The sequence below is a fragment of the Microtus pennsylvanicus genome, chromosome 19, assembly GCF_037038515.1.
Source record: "Microtus pennsylvanicus isolate mMicPen1 chromosome 19, mMicPen1.hap1, whole genome shotgun sequence".
Classification (NCBI taxonomy): domain Eukaryota; kingdom Metazoa; phylum Chordata; class Mammalia; order Rodentia; family Cricetidae; genus Microtus; species Microtus pennsylvanicus.
In genome coordinates, this window is record NC_134597.1 from 29,760,029 (window position 1) to 29,776,639 (window position 16,611).

The following is a 16,611-nucleotide window of genomic DNA, read 5'->3' on the forward strand; positions in this document are numbered from 1 at the left end:
ATTTTGGGATGTCAGCTGTTGTCAGAATTGCTGAGGTCTTGTTCAGGCAGACATGTCAAGATTTTGTGGGCATAGCTTCCTCCACAATCTTCCTCCATGTTTCCTGGGTCTACAATATAACTCCTGCACTCAAGACCTGGGGAACATGGAGGAAGATGTTCAGAAAGATTATAAGAGCCAGAGGCCTAGTATGTCTGCTATGAGATTATGCCGTCTAGTTATGATGAGGAAGCTATGCCCACAAAATCTCGACAACATGTCTGCCTGAACCAGACCTCAGCAATTCTGACATCCCAACATAGGTGCGGAAATATATGTGTTCTCTGCATTTTGATTTTTTTCTGGCCTTCTATAATGGTCTACTGCTAGAAAAAAAAGAAAGAAAGAAAAGAAAAAAATGAAGTTATTTTTTTAATGAGGTATGAGATCTACACTTACCTAAGGCTGTAAGGATGCATATTTATAATCTATAGGAATTATTCTGGTTTAGGAAAGTGGCAGTATTAGATTTTCCTCTAAGAGCTGTGTCCCCACTAATCCCAGATATTTAGCTATGTTGTCGGTACCAGACATGACTGCTCTCCTTTTAACTGGGCCTTGAATTCAATTAGACAGCGGCTGTTTGCCACCAAAGCACAAGTGCCCCTATTACACCTTTAGGGATATCTTGCCACTCTCTACCCCGATCTACAAAGGCTCATGACCAACTCATAATGTAAAATGTCCTCAGTCTGCCTCCAAGCCTGCGAAAGACTTAACTGTTGCAGAATTACTCTGAAATCCAAAGTCTTTACCTGATACTCAAGGAGTTTCTATAAAAGTAAAAATAAAACATATATTTTTAAGATTAAATGGTGGGATAGACACAGGACAAGTGATCCTATCTTTGAAAGAAGGAAAAATATTAATTATGATGAGGGACAGCCTAAAGCAAGACTTAAACCCAGCAAAGCTGGCATTGAACCCTAATCTCCATGGTTCACACTCAGAACATACTGTGATGAGCTATGGGCTCCTCATAATTTGGCTAGATCCTTTTCTGTGCTTTACCTGGTTGCAGCCTGCTTTTCCACATAGGCAAGCTCCTTTGTCAGCTGCTTGTGGCCTCCCATGAGTGTAACCTGCTTCTGTACTCCTGCTTACACTTACAGCATTCTGAAGTTTTCATCTTGCTGCACCGGGCTTCTGCACATTGCCTGATAATAAGTAAAGACTGCCTGTGTCTTGGTACCACTTTTTAAAGCAGCCCTCTTAAAAATGATCTATGGTCAATGGCATGCAGTTAAAAGAAAGAATGAGCAAGGAAACCAATAAGTATCTTTACAGTTAAAAAAAATCTATGAAACAATATTTATGATTTGTAGGGATAACAAAAGGGAAAAGGGAAACTTTTGTTTTTGCGTGAACAAATTGATGTTGGAATTTGTTGAACACACTCACTGAGAACTGTGGGGTATTTTTTGCAAGCATGTGGAGAAAAGAGATGTGGTGTTCATACCGACCATGTGGGAAGATAGAATAGAGGATAAATTAAGTTATACATTTGATTAACTACACCGTGAGTAAAGGGATTGATTGAAATAAATACTCCTGACTTAAATGACACACCAGCAGAAAATTTATTTTTCTGGGGCTCCCCTAAGAAATAAAAATCACAGAGTATTTTTATGTTAAAAAAAAGAACTCAATTAAATAAAATTAGCTTTCAGTACCTCTGAATTGGTAGCATCCTGGGATTCCTATCAAAACCAAACTAAAAGAGGACTTTTGAAAGGTATGCCCTCAATTCAAGTCTCACTGGCTCCTCACATCTAAATACCAATGAACGTGAATGAATTCAATCCAAAGTTACCAGGCATGTTAGAAAATATTGCTCATTGAGCAAAATTAGTGTATATATCAGTAATAGGAAATTCAAAGCATAATTATATCTCAGACACTATCTCTATCAGGTGATAGCACACCAGAGAGAAAATGATTACATTAAGTTGTTAAAGTTAAGACAATGGAAAGAGAAGGAAAGAGCAAGGCCTTAATAAAATTTTCAGGTCCAGGTGAAACAAATAAACAAAACTTCCATTAGTGAAAATTGTAGCTATTAAAATTAAGAATAAAATTAATGCAATATACATAGGTAAAAGAAAATTAATCAAATGATTAACCTAAGAAGCTCTGCTGTTGGAATGCAGAATGATATTGCTAGTGCAGTCCACTATAACCTAGAGAGTAAAGCATAATCTTACCTTACAGCCTAGTGGTCCCGTGGGGAGATGCATACCAAGGAGCGTTAAATATATACATCAGTGTAATAACCTGGCGTGATAAAACTGTTATGAATGAGGGGATATTACTTATAATCAACATTGTGAAATAATATACACTAGTGATATGATCGTACCTGCAATGGGAGACTACTGAATAAGAGGAAGTCACAAATGATAAATGCAAAATTATACATGAATATCAATGGCTTAAGTGAAATGAAACTATGAATTTACAAGATAGTATGGTACAATTTTTTTCGATGCTAGAAAAAAAACATTGTATCTATCTATCTATCTATCTATCTCTATCTATCTATCAAGAGAGAGCATATATATATATGCTCTAAATAGCTTTGCCTATCGATTAAGACAATCTGGATATACTGGAGAGTGAGTCTCAGTGGTGAGATTGTCTTGATCTGTTTGGCCTATGGGCATGTCAGTAGATAACTGTCTTGAGTGTTCATTGATGTCACTGTAGGCAAAACCATGCAGGTGGTCCTGGGTTGTATAAGGCAGTTAACTCATCGTGAGCCTGCAAGTGTGCTAACATGCCACATTTCTTCTTCAAATTCCTACTTGAGTTCCGGTGTTACCTCTCTTATTAATATACTGTTTCCTGAAAGTGTAAGTCAAACACACCCTTTACTATTTAGTTTCCTTTGTCAGTCTTTTGTCACAGAAACAAAAATGAAACCAGAACAGACAATATCCTGGGAGACAAATGTCATTAGCGGTGAGAGAGGGTTGACTAGAAAGGAAACTCATGACATTTGGGAAGGTAGTGGTGGAGGTTTTATACTTACTGATCATGGAGATTGTTGCATAACTGCATTTATCAGAAATCATAATACTTATGGGAAAGGGGTGAATTAAATGCTTGGAGATTAGGAGTCAAAAATAAAGTTCATAATATCAACCTACCCCTGGACCCAGCAATACCACTCTTGGGAATATACCCAAGAGATGCCCTATCATACAACAAAAGTATATGCTGAACTATGTTCATAGCAGCATTGTTTGTAATAGCCAGAACCTGGAAACAACCTAGATGTCCTTCAATGGAAGAATGGATGAAGAAAGTATGGAATATATACATATTAGAGTACTACTCAGCAGTAAAAAACAAGGACTTCTTGAATTTTGCATGCAAATGGATGGAAATAGAAAACACTATCCTGAGTGAGGTAAGTCAGACCCAAAAAGATGAACATGGGATGTACTCACTCATATTTGGTTTCTAGCCATAAATAAAGGACATTGATCCTATAATTAGTGATCCTAGAGAAGCTAAGAAGGAGAACCCAAAGAAAAACATATAGGCATCCTCCTGAATATTAACCTTCATCAGGCGATGAAAGGAGACAGAGACGGAGACCCACATTGGAGCACCAGACAGAAATCTCAAGGTCCAAATCAGGAGCAGAAGGAGAGAGAGCATGAGCAAGGAACTCGTTTATATTATGATACAAGTTAGTTACAAAGCAAAGATAAAAGATGGGTCCAAACCATCCACAGAATATAAAATTAAAATAATATTTTAAGTAATACATGGTTAAAGAAGACAGCTTGATGGTGACTTTTTAATGTTGAAAGTAAATTGTTTCAATAACTTTTTAAAACGATTGTCTTTTAGAGGCTGGGTGATGGCCCAGAGGTTAAGAGCACTTGCTCTTGCAGAGGACCTGGGTTTGGTTCGCACTACCTATAACCGTCCATAACTTCAGTTCCAGAAGATTTGTTGCTTTTTTTCTGACCTCTCCAGGCACCAAGCACACATGTGATCCACAGACACACATACAAGCAAAATATTCATGTGCATAGTTTCCTAAATCTAAAAATAAAAGCTGGCCTTTGATAACTTCACACACACACACACACACACACACACACACACACACACACACACGGTGTGTTCTGGTTACTGGCATCCAACACCCCACCCTCTTGTGTCTTCTTTCCATCTCTATTTCCCCATTCCTCCTCGCTACAAGTCCATTTCCCTCATTTGGGTCTTTGTTTTGTGACTCACTGAGTTTAACCAAGACCACCTATATGATCATGGGTCTGGAGCTGTGGACACACAACTAAAGACAATGTCTGTCCCTCTCCTCAAACCCACCAATATCTAACAGTTTTACAATGAGGAGTAGAATCCTCTGAGCCCTTCTCCAATAAATACTTTGCTGTTGATAGAGCCAGTCTTCTTAAGGCACATTGTAGTCAGCCACAACTACTATGAAATAATTATTACGTTTTGTCATATCTAGAAGACAGCATTTCATGACCTTTCCCTCTGTCTTCTGGCTCTTGCATTCTAGAAACCTCTCTTGAGCTATTTCATGAGCTTTGGAGAAAGTGGTATAAATGACTGATTTATGGTTAAATACCTAACCACCACTTATTCTCAGTATCTTGACCATCTATCCATCTCTACATTAAAAAGAGAAACTGCCATGATTAATGCTCAAAGTGGCATTTGTCTACAGATATAATCCTATATATTTAGAAATCATCTTAATGCCATGTTCTTTAACTAAACAACTGCAGTAAGTTCACTCTAGGGCCTAAGATCACCTAAGTATAGGTTTGCCTGGGTTTATATTACTATATATAGATTCCCCTATAAGAGAAGGCGTCATATTCTTCTCTGTCTGTAACTAAAGAGTAGTTAGTTACAGACACGGCTGTTGTGCCCCTATGTACAATTGCTCCCATTCTTCCTGGAAGGTTGGTATTGGAGTTCATAAGGCTCCAATTCAGCAGCCTCCATAGTGACAACCCAATTCCAGCCTCAATTCTGTCTTGAAACTAAGGTGTATGGCTGCATATATCCCAAACAAAATTTTCATTACTTGGTGTATATTACATATATCACTCACATTACTGTATGAGATGGCTATTATAATCATTTACATTTTATAGATTAAAATTTGGGTAATACATAGTTTTAAAAACTTCTCCATGGTCATATCAAATAATGACTGTAGGATGCAGAAATCAGGAAATTTAATCCCACTCTGTGACATCTAGTAAAATACAGCCAGGCTTGTCAACTGATCAAAAAATAAGAAGTACAGGCTCCAAAGCCACAGAGAAACCCTATCTCGAAAAACCAAAAAAAAAAAAAAAATAAGAAGTAAGAGAGGACTTAAATTTCTATGCACAGTTAGCATAAAAAGATAGAACAATTTTGTTGTTGTTCTTTATGTATTTTTATCTTTAGGCTTTGATTTACTAGCTTTAAAATGGTTAGATCTGTTTTCTTTTTCTCCAGAAAACTTGATGATCTAGGACATTTGTTGAATCAAGCACCTTTGTGTTGCTGAAGATTCATTAATACCTTGTTTTTGCATCATTTATTGTTGAAACATATGTGTGATGTCATTTGATACTATTGAAAGCCTCTGTGTGTGGTGGGGGGAGACTGAGTGTATTTGTGGTGGGAAATGGGAGGAGGTGAGCATTTTCAGTCCTTGGGGACACAGTGGCCTTGGAAATGACTTTCTGAATAGACTCTTCTGACTCATATCCAAAGAGAAGCCACAAGAACAGTGTATTTGAGGTGTGAAATTGGAGGAGATGAGAGTTTTCAGTCCTGGGGACATAGTGGCCTTAGAAATGACTTTCTGAATGGACTCTTCTGACTCATATCCAAAGAGAAGCCACAAGAACAGTTGTTAGATGGAGAATGGAAGAGTGAAGGATCATTCTGATGGGTGATTTCTTGCTCCAAATGAGGTAATACACATCCGGAGAGCATAGTTTTAGTGGGTAAAGCCATGATTGAAGGGCAGCGGAACCTGGGGAGCATGGCGGGTAGGAAAGTTCACTTCTCTGTCTGACGGCGGACCATACAGAACTGTTTTCCTGACCTTTTTTTAGCTACCTGATATCAAACGTGCTGAGGAAGAGCTGGAAAATCCCATCAAATTGTGTACATGTGGTCAGAAGGTTCCCTTATCTCTGTAAGGAGCTTGCAGACTGCAGGCATTCCAACAATGGGCAAAATATTGATATAATTAATGGTCAGAGGGAGGGAAAAAGGGAGAAGCAGAATTGAAAGACACAAAGTTTCAGAAAGGCGTGGTAGTTAGAATTTCTGAACAGCCCCAAAGTAAGGGTATATCATAGGGCTTGAAACAGTAGAATTGGTTAAGTATTGTATAAAAAACACTGTGTATTGCATTTAATAAGTATTACATAAAAACTGTGTGAGGGGTACAGCAGGAGAAATAGCTACATCCTTGAACCACTGAAGACTAAAAATTAGAAGAGAGCGAATATTTTTTCCCACAAGTTTATGAGGCTAGAAGTGAAATGTTCAAAAGCAAAAACAATTTCACATTTCACCTCCACAGATACAGCTTCTGGTATCTGGACCCATTCACCCGAGTTAAGAGATTGAATGTTTTATTTGTGGGAAGCTAATCAATAGCGGAGACTAGAAATAATAAATTTGCCTTTGGGGGCCGCCCAATTAAATGGCTCATATGGATCATTCTGTAGTGAAATCAAATGTTGCGAAAAGAGTTCCAAATGGCTTTCTGTCACTTATTGACTGTTTAGACTTGCCAAATGGGTGCACTTAAACCAAATATGTACCCTGAAAATAAAGAGAATTCAAATGAAAATCAGCAGAAAATGAAGTAGGAAGAAAATTTATGAAGAGTGTAGGGAAGAGGAGAACTAAATTATTTCAAAGCCATTAAAGAGCTCATGTGAATATCATTATCAGAGACATTAGAAAAATAATTTCCTTCTGTGAAACAGAACTAAATCACAAACCAGGATATTCTGAAAGTAACACAAAACAGCTCTTAGGTCACCTGGAGGTAGTGATTTCTTAAAATAATATATAAATATCATCAAAAATGTATGAAGAAATGTTGTCACTAATCATTTGAAACATGTAAATAAGAACCAATATCCAACCCTGCCTCAAATGCCTATAACTAAGAGGATGAAAAGATCCAAATGACATTGATGTGGAAAAAAATAAACAAGATGTTATTCCCTAAAATCCCTAACACTGTTGATGGGAATGTGAAGTAGCATAGCCATTAAAGAAAATAGTATAGAGATTAAAAAAAAACAAACAAAACTAGATGGCAAACTACTATGAGATGCATCAGTCCTTTTATTGGCCATGCATTCAAGGGAAGTGAGCTCAGTATGTTGGAGAGACATCTTCACTTGCATGTTTAATGAGGCCGTGTTCACAGTAGGCAAGATGCACAGTCAGCACAGGCATCCCTAGACAGATGAGTGAGTGGGTGAAGAAAGTTCAGCAAGTACCCACAGTGGTGAATTACACAGAAGAGAGAAATGCGCCGATATAGATAGAACGAGAAGACGTTATATTAAGTTTAATAAATGCAAAGCCTGAGATATTACCAAGGCCAGTTCTCACAGGTAGGGTGTTAAGAACACAGATCTCGCAGAAGTAGAGAATATGCTAATGATTACCAGAACTCTGGCACGGGTGTCGGAAAGCGAAGGTGGAAACAGCTTTGCTGACGGCTCTTGGGGTACAGGTGGATAGGAGGGAATTGCTTCTCCTAGTCTATAGAGCAGGAGGATATCATGATAGAGGGCATTTCGAAGGCTATCAACTCCTTAATACATTTCCAAGATGAAGGATAGGTCAATTTCCCTGGTCTGATCATTACAAACTGTATGCACAGATTGGAATTTATATTGCATTCCTTAAACTCATGCAGGTACTGTGTGTGTGGCATATTTTAAATTAAAAGGTAAACATGTAATGAAGTTTAGCTATAGAGCTCTACGGTCACAGAGGGTCCCTGTCATCTGCCACCTTTTCCCACCTCGTCAGTAGGTCAGCCACCTGGGTTTAGCTTAGCTCTGTTCTTATTCCTGCTTTGCTGTGTTTATTTCCTTGTTTTGCCCACCACATTCCTCTGTGCAAACCTTACCTTGAACTCCATCAGAATTTACTACACTCACAAAAACAAAATGATAAATTATAGGAAAAATAAAATAAAGTTTGAGGAGCCTCCCCAAAGTTTATACGCTGAATAATAAAGATTTCCACTGACAGCATTGGAAACAGAGGGTGGAAAACTTTGATGAAATTTCAAGGGAAGCACTGAAAACTATAGTTGTCTGATTAACAGTACCTGTCAGCTATGCAAGCTCATACTATAAACCACCTGCACATACACATAATATCGTAAATTTTTAAAAAACCAGAGAACAAGAGATTATGAAAATTTCCAGATAGCGTTAGAGAAAGACAACTCATATAGAAAACAAGGAAAGATTTTTAAAGCTATAGCACTACACAATTTGATTATTATTAAACATTTTCAAAATTAAAGAACATATTGATTCTGTGTACAGTTCCATCTTTAATCAACTTGTAACTCAAGGACAGAAAAAGAAACAACCAACCAACCTACTACACAAACAAACAAAATGGCTTCCCAAGCCTCCTTCTTCTAGGAAGCGACAGCAGCAACCCTTTAGGACAGATGTAACTCAGGAAGTTGGAGCTTTAATGCAGAGGACAGGAAAAACTTTGCCTGACAGGCAGTCTCAGGTAAGCGACTACACTCTGGGCCTGGAGTAAACCAAGTCCAGGCTGGACCGTGTGATCTTAGTACTGCAAAGTTCATGTCTCTAAAGAAGATGGAGTTGATAGAAAAGTTGATGCATAAGCATCTCTTCAGAGAAGGCATAGAATTCCAAAATGTTCCTGAAAACACATGCAGAAAAAATGTTTTTGACCTACTCTTCTCAAATCTGGCCTCTTCACTTCTGCTTAACTGCTGACTTTTACTGCTCTAGCTGGAAGCAGATGAAAAGACTTTTTGCTCCACTTCGTTCTCCATTTCTCCACTCTGCATCAGTCAGAAGCTGCCCATCTTCATCATTTTCTGCTTGGTAATGGAGAAATGAAAATGAGAAGGGAAAAGCCTGTTCCCAGCTAGCTAGCTGACAAGGTGCTGAGTGGGACTAGCAATATATTAACATAGCTAACATCAGCACCGCGGACCTCTGGAAACCCTGCAGAAAAGGAATTAGACACAGATATAGTCAAAGCTCCTAGCAGTATGTTACTGGAGGCAAATAAAGGAGAGCTCCAAGTGCATCCCAAAATGCAAACATGCCCTACAGTCATCCGCACCGAAATGCAAATAAGGAGCTGTTATGAGGAACTACACTGGCCTTTCACAGTAACCCATATTAATGGTGAGGATGCTTCATGGCCATCTGTCTCAAAGCCAAAGTGGAATCACACAGCTACAAGGAGGAACCTCAAAGGAAAAGAACATAGTCATGCCTGTGCCCTTAAGCTCCACAAACACAATGTGAGGGACAGTTCTTCTGCAACTAAGGGGACAGTCATAGGAGGCTGGTTTTATGCCCTCATCAGTCCTTCTGACAGATACCCCAGAACGGTTTCTGGAGTTTCACAAAGAATTATTCATCGTACCACTCTATTATTCTTCTCTAACCAAAGTCTTGGTTATTAGATCTTTCCCCCTTCAGTCATACATCCTTTTGCATCACGGTGGTTATTTATGAGTTTGTGAGGGTGTATGCTACATGCTCTTAGATACAGAGAGCACATTTGGAGTTCCTTTCTCTCCATATGAAATCCAGACTCCAGAACTCACCAATTTGTCTACTTTGAGCAAACGTACTACATCTTTTCATCTCAGCACAGAAACATTTGTATCCTTCTCAGATTTATAACCTCAAGGAAGGAGATCTGATTCAATCACTCATCATACTGCTGAATAAGATGTCCCATTTTTTGAAAGAAGTCACAGTTGATTACAAAGGGAACGTACAACCTTGGCCCTAGAAACAGAAGTCTGAGGTCCAAAGGAAACTCACTTGATTCTAGAAGGTGAAGGCTGTCAAAGGGTTAGCTCTCAACACCATCATCGCCATGTCACTCCAGAGAGTGGGTTCCATATTGATTCCGGAAGGTTACGACTGTCAAGGGGTTAGCAGTCTTCACCATCATCACCATGCCACTCCACGGAGTGGGTTCACATTGCTGTTATTGTTATGCATTATTGCTATTTTGTGTGACGTTAATTCAAAGTTAACACAAATGGCAATCCAAATAAACACATAACCTCCAATTCAAAGAGGTTCTAGCATTTTCTAATTAATGTTTTGTCCTGTACTGCAATGTTCTGGTCAGTCCTATCCCTTTGCCTGTTGCAGGTTTCAAGCAGAATTATAGAAACAAAATCTACTTTACCCATTAAGGATGACTGAATCCCAGGCAAGAGAATGCATCAGGTCCAAGACTTGCATTGATTCTTAGTTAGCTATATTCAGAACCCCAGTCTATGAACTGCCTTACAGTGAGAACCCTCTGTTCTCTGCATCTGCCCTGACCATTCACTGTTCCCTTCTGAAGTAATCTTCCTTCCTTAAAACTCTGTAAACCCCTTCTCATGAAATCTAATCTGTAGATATCTTTATTTTTGTTTCTGTTTTTTTGGTTTTGTTTTTTATTTTATTGATTTTTATTGAGCTCTATATTTTTCTCTGCGCCCCTCCCTGCCTCTCCCCTACTCTTCAACCCTCTTCCATGGTCCCCATGCTCTCAATTTACACAGGAGATTTTGTCTTTTTCTACTTCCCATGTAGATTAGATCTATGTATGTCTCTCTTAGTGTCCTCATTGTTGTCTAAGTTCTCTGGGATTTAGATATCTTTAAAAATAAACTCTTTTATTTATAAAGAATATGCTGGGTAGGAACACATCAGTTTGGCTAAAATGAGATGAGCTGAACTTTTGAACCTGTTCAGTATTTCGAGAACTCTTGCCCCGAGGAGGGCATACCCTTTCTATCCTCCCCCCAGTGTACTCTTCACTCCCCTACCCTTTTCTCCTGACTTTCTTCATTGTCCATAAAATGTTCCAAGATGCTGTGGGGCTCTTGGCAAGTCTCAGGCTCCTTTACTTAAGTGGTTTGGGGCATATCTTTGGGGCAATGGTTCTTAGTGTTTTTATACAATTTCCTCTTTTGGGATCTTATATGATTGTCCAATATATAAATTCCTGGGCACTCAGCAGTTACTGAATGGCAGATTCTTGATAGGTAGCAGACGTGTAGCTAAGCAATCTGCATTTTAATTCACTTCCAAAGCCCTCAAACACAGTCAAAAAGTAGAATTGATACTTGAAAAATCTTAGAATGAAGATATGACATTCATTATATTGAAGTTGAAGACAATATAATAAGAATCCCAACTTCACTCTTCATTGGTGTTCAATTATGAGATATTATGTTGTGTGAACTAATAGCAAGTATAAAACTCTAGAAATCTAGAAGCTGAGGCTTTTGGAAGTATCTTTAGAAGAAATCCGGAATTTTATCATACAAGGATCCTGTTGTGACCATTTTGATGCAATCAAGCTGTTAAGTCATTAGAGGAAGAATCTTGAGCACAGGGAAGGGGTCTGCCCTTGTTAGAAGTCATGGGGAAAGACAGTAGAATCGGAAAGACAGCTGTAAATAAAAGATTAAAAGAGTTGTCTCCATTTTTAATATCATTATTCTATTGTATTGAACATCTTCCTTCCATTCTTTGGTACCCTCTCCATTTTCACCTCTCCCCTCTTCTCTGTTGGTCTCTTTTGTTCCCTTAGACTTGTTCTCGCTCACCTAACATGCCATCTGTATGGATGTGTGTAGCTTTATTTATCTATATAAAGTCTAGGACCCACAAAAGAGAGAAAACCTGTTTGTCTTTCAGAGACCCAATTTGCTTAACATGATTACTCTCAGCTCAGTTGCATCCATTTACCTGCAAACTTCACTCTTTGTTATGACTGAATCTGTTCATTTCTGGCCATGGATTGGAGGGATCCAAATGTTGCTGGCCTTTGAACTACCAGCAACATTAACTTCCCATGCCTGATTTACACTGGACACCTAGGCAGTCTGGTTTTATTCATGAGAGGTAAAATCTGGACCAAGAGATTGATGAAACCTTCCCAGCAATACCAGTGTCCAATGCCTTTGATGTCAGAGCCACAGGCAGGACTGGTAGCCATAGTATCAGGTGGGTGAGCATGCTGCAGCAGCAGCAGCAACAATGAGGCTCTACAACAAATGTGAAATACTTTCCTAAAACTTCCTGAAACTCTCCATGGAGTTCTCATCCTACATAAGGGTAAGGGACTCAAGCAGAGTGACAAACCCGTGAAACACACTTGTGATAATATATGATAACCCAAACTCATAAATCCTAATTTAAATAGCAGGTTACTCCAGCTATTTAAATATCCTTATAATACAAAACCTTCAGATAGAATTTTTAATATAGGAATTAGTCTCTTCTATGTATCACATTCATATGAAGTTAAGTGGGATTTCCCATCTTCAGGAAAGAGTTTGTTGTATTTTTCAAGAAACCCAGGCAAAAGAAAAGCCCAAAGAAGCAGAGCTAATATGATCTCTAAGGTCGGAGAAGGTCTGAGGAAGTGAGCTCCAGTTTATGGCTGGCTTTTATCTAATTGTTCATTTTACAGCAAAAGCTTGTGCCCCGAAGGCATCTAACATAAATCAATGAATGAAGTATGCAGACATTTCTAGCACATTCTGTCTTGTCTTATGTTTGTATTATTCTATCATCATTTGGTATTTTGAGTAGTTTTTACAGATTTCACTTGTTATCATAAAATCTTTTCTAGGAAAAGAAATGAACATTCAGGCCGTGGGGATTAAAGAGGCTGGTGTACAAGTGAGACGGTATGGGTTCTATCCTCAGAAGCAAAGTCAATAAGCCAGATGTGACAGCATGTGTCTGTACTTCCCGCACTGGGAGGGGGGAGGGGTACATAAAGGAGTTCTGTGGCTCTCTGGCTATGAGTATTGCTGAACTGGTGAGACCCAAGTTGACTGAGACCCCACCTGGAAAAATAACATGTGAAGTGATTTTGGAAGATACTTGGCATCACCCTCCAGATCCACATGTTTGTACATTCTCACATACGTATGCCCCAACTAACATTTACATAATTCTCTCTCTCTCTCTCTTTCTCTCTCTGAGATAGATAGATGATATGCAGACAGACACATACATAGATGGATGATACATATATCGGTCATTTATGAAAGAGCCGAAGCTATCATAGTTTATCTCCTGAATGGTAAATATATAATGAGCCACTTTTATCACTATTATGTTTTTCCTACTGTATATGTATCGGTAAAGAAATAAGAAGGAAGGCACTTTTACAGATTTATTGTGTGTTGTGCAAGTATGCTGGTCACCAACTTCATATGTTTGCTTTAGTAAAATACTAAATGCTTCATATGCTTTAGTAAAATACTAAATTCAGAATTCAAGTACAGCTATACATTTCAATAATTATAACCATTTCCTGAGAGCCAACAGAAAAATAATTATCACAGTTTGGTGATGGAGTGTTTGGGTAAGGAAGGATTCAGGATCTAACTACATTTTTCTATTTTTGACTTCCATCTTATGGAAGAGTGTTTGTTTTTACTGCACATCACTAGCTGGGCAGCCCAAGGGTAGTGCCTCCGTGAGGCAGCTCAGAGTAGTTGTGTTCAGACTTAAACACAATGATTCCCTTACAGCTTCTTAAAGGATGATAAAAGATGAGTGTTACTGTGCCAACAGGCTCATCTAAAAGAATAATAGCATGTGGGTTTCTAGTCCATCTAGAAGGATTCAGCACTTGTAAGGTTTTTTGCTGTGTTGTATAATTTGGAAATTATTTAAAACATATGGCTAACAATTCATCATCAATTTCCTTTCTTTCTTTCTTTCTTTCTTTCTTTCTTTCTTTCTTTCTTTCTTTCTTTTTTTCTTTTTTCAAGACAGGGTTTCTCTGTAGCTTTGGTGCCTATCCTGGAACTAGCTCTTGTAGACCAGACTGGTCTCAAACCATACAGATCTGCTTGCCTTGGCGTCCCGGGTGCTGGGATTAAAGGCATGCAACACCACCACCTGGCTCAATTTCTTTCTTTTAATGGTGAGTAAAATAATAATTTATATAAGAACCCATGCATTTATCTATACTTATTAAGCAAGCCATGTAAAGTCATAAATATGTTCTGCCTTTTGATATTGGAATCAGTTATTAGGAAATAAGCTTGTCTTGCATTTCATTACTTATATTTGGACAGACCATAGGTCAACTGGGAAGTAACCAGGGCTCATTGGAAAATGAAAACTGTAGGTTTGTTCCCTCTGAGAAGGATATACTTACCCCACACTTAAGATAGCTACTATTTGTTTCATCACTGAGTCATGATCTGGATGTCTAATTTTGATCATAAACACTGAATGTGAATGAAGGCCATCAACTCAGCACACAGAACCACCCTTTCTGGGTATGCATTATTGACTTTATATTACTACAGTTATTAATGCCTTCTTTTCCTGCTAACATATGCCACAGCATCACTTGAAAACCAAGTGATGCATCTTCCCTGGATAGTCTGGGATTTTAGTAATAGACCAAGAGTAAATGAGACTTAGTGTTTGATATAGTCCCTATACGTGGTCCGGGACCTGAGTCATATTCAGTACCTTGAACAAAGCCCATAGCTGTAAACACAAATATTTGGAAGCATGAACTTCTGGAGGTGATTGCATTTAATATTCTGTCATTACCCGTGTGTGAAAAACAACAGCATCATTTAATGAGGGAATTCTCACAATTTTTTTCATTAACTTGCTTTGTTTTCTCTTTGAATAGAACATTAATCCTTAATTTTCTACTTGATTTTGCAAGTAACACCATGCTGTGATTTATGCTCCATTCGCCTCTCAGAACTGTAATGTTAGCGTCATCTCTGCCTTTACTTTAAAGATTATTTTTTATTCTATTGTTTTACTAATTCAAGAGTAGCACATTCTGTTGTTTTTTTTTTTTAATTTTTACTCTGCAAAAGGATTTGGCTTTCTGCCAGTGCTCAAAAAGCTCCAAATTTGTTTGAAAAATTCAACAAAATATGCACAGTGCATATCAATGTAACTCCAACATACATACTGGCTTTTTTAAACATGAAATTCTTATTAAATGAGTTTTTAGTAAAATGATGAAAATTGTAGACACATGAGTTCACCTTGTGAACTATTTAGCAAAATAAACTTGTGTGTAGCTATATGCTTCCTTCCTAAAGGTCATCACTAGATTCTTAGGTAGGCTTAATCAGAAGAGCAGGTAAACACTGGGCAGAGGTGGAGACAGTATCTTAATTGCTGGGTTTTTCCACCCCAGTCTCAGGCAAAGAAAATTATTGATTAGTGAATATTCGGAACTCAGTATTTAGTAGTTATCTTTGATTTTGCTGAATACTAAGGGAAAAAAATCCGAACCAGTCTGAAGAAAAATGACGGTTACAGCATAAATGCTTCAAACCTTGTAAAATAAATAAAGAACAGTGTCTTCCTAGTCTCTAATTTTATTGGACTTTTTCTCAGTTATCTCATTCCTGTTTGTGTGTTAGATTCTCAAGTCTAACTGGTTTTATATAAAATGGTTCAGATAATGGTGATAAGATTTGATCTTATTTACCAGAGACTGTATGTGGGAAGCCTAAGCAGTGATGTCGGGAAGTGGCTCCACCTAGGATGGTGCCTGGGCCATTGAGGCGCCCCCTTCACAGTGGAATGAATGGGTTTGTTATTTGAGAGAGGGCTCCTTACAGAAGGGTGAATGTAGCCTCCTCCAGCCTCCCCTTTCTACCTCTTACCTAACTGTGTATTTTATGTGATGATGTTTCCTGCCTTGGGATGGCTCTGCAACACAGACTCCATAGAATGCTGTCACCTTGATATCTGATTCTGGAGGCCCAAGTCACCAGAACTGTCAGAAGGAACTGTCAATATCAGACGTCATCTATGAAAATTATACAGTAGGAAGTACTCTATCTCTACATGGATAAAATATGAGTCATATGGCCTTTCTGATATGTTTCAGTTAGAGAATTAAAAATAGATATCAGCATCTCTTATTTTAATTTATACTGACTTGATTAAATTTTTATTTTTATTTTTAGAAAGCATTATTAAATTCTTAGATTACTTTATTAAGAAAAATCTTTTAAGTGTGCAGATACTAATTTTCTTAGAGAAATAGAAGACACAAAATTTGTTAGAGAATACTTTAGAGACTTCGGCACCAATACACTTGAATATTTGAGTAAAACACATTTGAAGTAAACATTGATTTAAAATTTTCACCCAATTGAGATAAAATCTTAAAGAGGTCAACTTCCAAAAAGGAAATGAAGGAATAACCAAGAGCAAACACCTTAAAAATTAAAAGTGTCATGGTTATGGTTTTTTTTTTAATTCTTTGAGAGTT